At 33.2% G+C, this 6,848-nt stretch overlaps 1 long non-coding RNA gene across 1 annotated transcript; it reads left to right on the top strand.

Annotated features, from left to right (window-relative positions):
• Window positions 1–6,133: 6,133 nt before the first annotated feature.
• LOC141652074 (uncharacterized) lies at window positions 6,134–6,548 on the top strand. The gene is made up of 3 exons (XR_012546959.1): window positions 6,134–6,165; window positions 6,260–6,384; window positions 6,476–6,548. It is a non-coding gene; the product is annotated as an uncharacterized LOC141652074 (long non-coding RNA).
• Window positions 6,549–6,848: the final 300 nt, after the last annotated feature.

Raw genomic sequence — 6,848 nt, 5'->3', positions numbered from 1 at the left:
AATTTAAAATCTATAAATAATATACTAAAAAGTAAAACTCTATAAATACCGTGCGTATATTGCACGAGTTCCATATTAGTAACTCTATAAATACCGCGCATTCATTACGCGGGATCTAAACTAGTGTTCATATTAAATTGTTAATCATCCGTTATTGGTAACATATAGTTGTATTCCAAAAAAGAATTCATCGCATGTATTTACACAGTTTTCTTCTTAAGTTTGAATACTGACCTTTCTGGAATCGTTGCCGAAAATAAGCACTACAGGAGTTTAACAATATAGCAATGGTTTCACCCATGTACTACAAACACATGGATGCAAACGACCATGGTTTAACAAAAAAAAACGACCAATATAAACTTGGATATGAATACTAAGATATCGAAATAATCGCGAGAGTATTTGGCTGAAGATCTCTCACAAAATTCAATTCAAGTTTATCGTAATATTTTTTAACACAAACATGACCATTTATTCTATACGATGGTGTTTTTCTCATTCAGTGACCGAATATGTGTAACACCCCCATACACCAAGATGTCTTTCCAAGACCACCCTAGCACATGGAGATGATACCATCTCGGTTACCTGAGGGCTGAGGTATAGTAATCAAAGGAGACTATAAAGAAACATACTTTAAGTTTAAAAGTTAAATGTGCGTACAACTTAAAACAAAACTGGAAATATAAAAATACAACCGTCCCAAACTGGAATCCAAAACTGAAATAAAACTGTCATAAACTTGCAGCGTAAGACTAAAAGACTCAGACTAGTGATGACTCCATCCCCAGCTAAATCCCGCGCATACTCCATAAAAATACCTACTAATCAACTGCTCACCATCCCCGAATGGATCACTACAGTTTTCAAAACATTTAAACGGGTCAGTTATTGAATAATCAAATAAGTAAAATAACATCCAATTACATAAGCACATTACTCCAACTCCAATTCATCACCAATAATCACTTGTCTTTAGTGTGTAGACCTGCCAGAATACCCATCGCAATAGATATTCCACTCCGTTAGTGGGGACCGTAGCCTTACCACCTAAGCCCTGCTCAAAACCGTAGAGCGAATAACCCAATGATTATTAATGTGCACCTCGCGAGCCACATACAATTGCAACCAAAAATCACAATACTGATCATCGTGCCAATACCAAGAAATATAATTATGACCACAATGATAACCATGTAACTCATCCATCACATTAACTTTTAAATCAATTATATGGTAACCGAGTAGGAAAACCCTACCTGAAATGGAATCACCAACAACAATAGCAGCAGATCAAAAAGCTTCCTCTACGAAATCACCTCCTATAACAATAATGCATACAATTACAATCCATAACAATAGCTACACCAAAACCCCCCAAAATACTACCCAAATTAGGGTTTAGACCAATCTACTATATTGACATAAAAATTACACAAGTGACTTACCCAAACAATGACGATCACAAGGGTATAATGATCTCAGAAATTCCACAACCCTGGCCTTGATTTGATAGCAAAAAGAGGAGAGAATTGAAGGTGTAGAGTTTTCTTGTGAAAATTTTAGAAAATAAAGGTACAAGTGACAAAAACTGTCGATAGAAACTTTAAATACCTCTCCACGTTTACTATCAAACCCGACCGAAAAGTCCGTAAAACCCGAGCTACTCGATCGAGTAACTAACGTACTCGATCGAGTACCTCCTACTCGATCAAGTTGCCTATACTCGACCGAGTACATTCAAAGCAGCTCCAGAATCTGTAAACAACTTACTCGACTCTACTCGATAGAGTACCCAACAGCCCAAATATCTGAAATATTAAAATATGTTTGACAAATGCTTGACCGATCATATTAAAACTCAATGTTATCGATACAGGGTGAACTAAATGTTCAATTAACCCCCAACCGACATAGTTATTCTTAAACAAATGTCCAATATCCATAATAATCTGACTTACATCCAATTTGTCGGATCCAAATTGTCCAACATCAACCTCAAAACTTAACTTCATTATTAATACAACAATTTTATCAAGTTTCCTAACCCTAATTTCCAACCCTTTCCATTTTTCCAATCCCCATCATCACACGTCAATAGGTATCATCCATGATAACGAGGAATGCCGTAAAGGTTTTGGTCATCTTTTGACCATTTGCAACCCCGATTATCTTTATAGCCCATATTATAGGTTTCAATAACTGGTACAAGTATTTGAAAACACCTAGTGACTTTCATAACAAAAGAAAAATTAGGAATTGCTATAGACAATACCTCTATTTCATTTTAACAAGATAAGAAAGGAAAAGAAAATATTCTTTCCTAGTTTTTATATTTTTCCACTTTATTTTGTGCACAAATATTAAGAAAATCAATAAAAATGATTAAATGTGTGCAATTTGTCAACTTTATAGAAGAGAGAAAAAGATGATTACGTAAAGTAAGTTGACTTGGAAAAATTGTACAGTTAAAATACTTCCCTCTAAAATACAATCATTAACATACATTATAATTTTCATATGTTCAACTTCGACTTTTTCAATGTCCAAAATTCAACCTTTAAATTATAAAACTGTACCATTAAAATACACTGAAATTGACTTTTCATACTCCTAAAAAAGGTTTTGACTTAGAACTTCATATTCAGCTTTTTATTCTTCTTTTTTTATGCCAACTTTGTTATTATGTATGTACACGAAAAGAATTCACTATCCACTAATAAGATTAGTATAGTGCCAATTTTTTTTACTTTTGGCACCAAACATTCAGTATTACTTCAAAATAAAAAACAACTTCACCAGAATGCAGAAAACTCTGTGACTGTGTTCATTTCGAAGCTCATATTGCAGGAATGCCAGGAAATGCACATAAGATGACATGTAGGGAAGCAATGGATGCTTAAGTAATTCATGACTCATTTTCATTTTCCGATAAACTTACGAAATGCCAAAAGTTGAGAGTAAAGCCAAAATTCATCTTACAGGTAGATGTGATGGTAAATCTTGAGATCTATGGAACAACTTCTTGATTAGTGGCATATTGGGTAAATTTACAAGAATATACTTTATTTTGACAACCTAATATTTTATATTATAAGATATCAAGTTATTAAAATAAGACTAAAATATAAATATAATTAAAATTTAATTTTGAACTTTATTTTGACAAACTACTATTTTATATTATAAGATATCAGGTTAATAAAACAAGATTAAAAATATAAATATAACTAAAATTTAATTTTGGACTATCTTCTTTTAGGCCAATCTTATATTCTTATACTCTGTATATGCTAAGAACTAAAAGGAGAAATTTAATCTTTTGTGGAGGATTTAGATATGTCATGGGTAGCGTTATTCATGGGTCGGGCTTGGTTGAGGGTTGTAGCCCAAGCACGACAAGTAGTGACCAGATTGGGTCAGTTTTCGTCTAGCCTAAGTTCGGCCCACTACGTAGACCTGTTTTATACCCATGTTAATTAGGTAAACGAATAAGCGTGTAGGAGGGTAAATCAAGTCACAACTTACAACTCATTTACATCCCGTCGGAATGAACGTGGAACAATTTAGGCCGTGAGTTGGAACAATTTGGGCCGTCCTTTTTTCACCCCTTTCCTTTTTAACATTATTTAAAACGGTTGTGAGAGGTGACATGCTTGTAACCGTCACAAGTAAGAATTTGTTCAAATTCAATTACTCACTCTTCCTAATTAATTTTATTGTCGATAATTATATTCTTTATATATTTTTGTGTTTGTGAATTTAGGGCAACTCATTGGCGCTCATCAACCTGTTGCTTGATAACAAGTTTATTTCTTCAGTAGTAGACCAAAACCCAAGAAATTTAACCCAATAATTCTGGTATTTTATAACAAAATTAAATGTTTCAAGTTAAAGATTTTTTTTCCTCTAATTTTTGAGTATCTGACTTTTTTTATGATTAAATTTGGTTGCAGAAGATGGATAGAGGAGAAAAAAGGAGTTTCGATCAGCTGGAACAATCAGTTGATGAATATATTTATTGTAAGATCTTGTCTTTTCATTTTCATGCTTCATGTAAAAATACAATTTTGTTATTGTCTAATCTAGGTCATAGACGACACCAAGTCTTGTTTGTGTGACTCGGACAATTCCGTTTCTTTTCAACATTATTTAAATCAGGTGTGAATCGTCACAACTAAGAGTTTGTGCATAGATTATATAGTCGTATGTAGTTGTATTCATGATTTTGTTAGTCACAAACAATTGAATTTCTTATTTATTTGGTCAATAGTTGTCAATACTTAATTAATACTCGTTCCGTTTCAATAATTTTGTTTACCTTTTATATATCATATGCTACAGCTGAAAGTGATCATCGCAACTTAATGGAATTGGCTTACAAGCGCCCGCCGTTTTGCTTTAGAAACGATGACGACGACGACGAAAACTTGGATATAGATACCAAGATGGCCTCTATTAAAGTTTCTCCCTCCGTTGTTTCCCTCGTATCTTTTTCCGGTACAATCTTTATCTCACAACTTATACTATTTTTCCCGTTCAAAAATAATTAGCAGTTTATGTTCAAGTTATATAGACGTTGAGCGAGTCGTTATTTTACAACAAACTGTTTAGGTGAAGTGGTCGTATCTCAAGGTTCCGGGACTATAATTGAAGTGAAGGAAAACAACAACATTGTTCTAACCTCACTTAATCTCATCCGACACCCCACCGAGGAGGATACCGTTTCAAACAAATTGGCTGAAAATTTGAAGGTGTTTTTTTTGTCCCGCTACTAATTAGTTTCTAATTTTCTATGCATATTTATATTAGTCGGTAAAAATATATTCATTTCGTATTTGTTTTGCAGATTGTTATCTGTTCATCGGAAAAACTTTCATATATTGGTGAAATTTATGCATATGATTTTCATTATAATCTCTTAATCGTAAAGTTCAAGTCAAAGGCCCCGCTCCAACCAGCAAAGCTAGGAATGATAAGTGACGATTTTATCGTCGACAGATCCTTTCAGTTACGTCCTCACATGTCAAAGGTTAAACCTGAGGATCCGGTAATAGTCGTCGGCCGATACTTCTACAAGTCCTTCAGTTTTATGGCTGCTCCTGGCATTTTTAGGTTAACTATTTTTAGACTTTTATGTGATTATAGATATTAATGTACTTTTACATAAATCGGTATACCAATAGCAATAGAAGAACCTTATATTAAGTTGTTCTTATGCCATATTATATTTTATTAGTTCTAATATTTAAGAACTTTTGTTCACAATAGATGATATTTTTATAAAGTTTTTAAATAAAAAATAAAAAATAAGTAATTGGTCTTTTACATTTTTCAATGTATGCTTATTGGGTGTCAAATTCCCATGTATGAACAACAAGTTCTTATTTTGGAACTTAATTCTTAAAATTAAGAACAGCATTTTACTTGCAATAGAAGAACTTTTTATTTTGGATTCTTAGTGATCACCTCAAAACTAAGAACCATTATTGCTATTGAAGTAGGCTGGATTTTGATATCTACGATTTTGTTTAATTTTTAGTATGGACCGTCGTGATTCAGAAGAGTATGACTGTAGAGAATTGTTATCGTCGAGCTGCAGATTTACAAGGGTATGTTTCTTATATCTATCCTACATTGTCTATCCAATGCAAATTGTAGGTGGTATCTATCCTACATTGTCTATCCAATGCAAATTAAGAACAACATTTTACTTGCAATAGAAGAAGAACCATTATTGCTATTGAAGTAAGCTGGATTTTGATATCTACGATTTTGTTTAATTAAGAACAAGGCTGACTTTTTTTTTTTTTTTTTTTTTTTTTTTTTTTTTTTTTTTTTTGTAGGTGGTATCGGGGTCTAATGCTGACTCTGCTGGGTTGCGTGAAGAAGACGTTATAATTAAGTGTGACTATTACGAATGAATGTAGAGAATGTAATACTGTTGTTATTATTATTGTGTGGAGATATACATACGACTTGATATATATACAAAAGTACAATGGTATAAACAATGGAATAAACAATGATATGGAATCTATCCAAATATGGCAAAGGAGATTGATTGCCATATTACTTCTACTAGCCGTTGGATGCTTATGGGTAGGGTGTATTGGGTCGGCCCATGTTAGTGACGGCAAACCCGTTAGGGAATTCTTCGAGGTATATATCCATTTAATTATTTATGGTTAGTAACTTTTTTATTAAATTATTCAACATACGCGGATTAGCAACTTTGTTTCCTTTATCACAACAGTTGTGGAATTTCATGTGGGAGAAAGTTGGGAATGTGGTGGAATTAGAAGTTGCTCGGGCTAACGATTGCACTATTAAGACGTTCGATATGGTGGTTGGTGAAGCTACCCCAGATGAATTGAACTGGTACGTTTGTGCTACTCCCTAATCATAACTATATGTTCTTAACTCGAGTTCAAATTTTGATAACTAATCCCTTTAACATTTGTTTTGTTAGTTGGCCTCGATATGATGTATCTTGATGAACCTAGTAGACTAATCTTGATTGGGAGCCGTATTCGTTTTTTTGGGTAAGAAATCTCATCTCAATATAAATAGACTAATCTTGATTACCCTTTATTCGATCATAACTAAGGGAGTAATTAAGTACGTGATTCAATTTTAACAATCAGAAGCATTACACAGTAGCGACTGTTGGCAGAACGGAGGGAACTTAGCGGACTTTGTTCATTTTGAAGCTCATGTTGCAAGAAATGTACATAATTTAATCGTGGCTCATTTTCATTTTCCGACAAACTTATAAAATACCGATGTTAGAGTAAAGCCGAAATTCATCTTACAGTTAAATGCGATGGTAAATCTTGAGAACA

The sequence above is a fragment of the Silene latifolia genome, chromosome 4, assembly GCF_048544455.1.
Source record: "Silene latifolia isolate original U9 population chromosome 4, ASM4854445v1, whole genome shotgun sequence".
NCBI classification, from domain to species: Eukaryota; Viridiplantae; Streptophyta; class Magnoliopsida; order Caryophyllales; family Caryophyllaceae; genus Silene; species Silene latifolia.
Note: the sequence above shows the minus strand (reverse complement) of the source record. Positions and strands in the feature narration are given on the sequence as shown.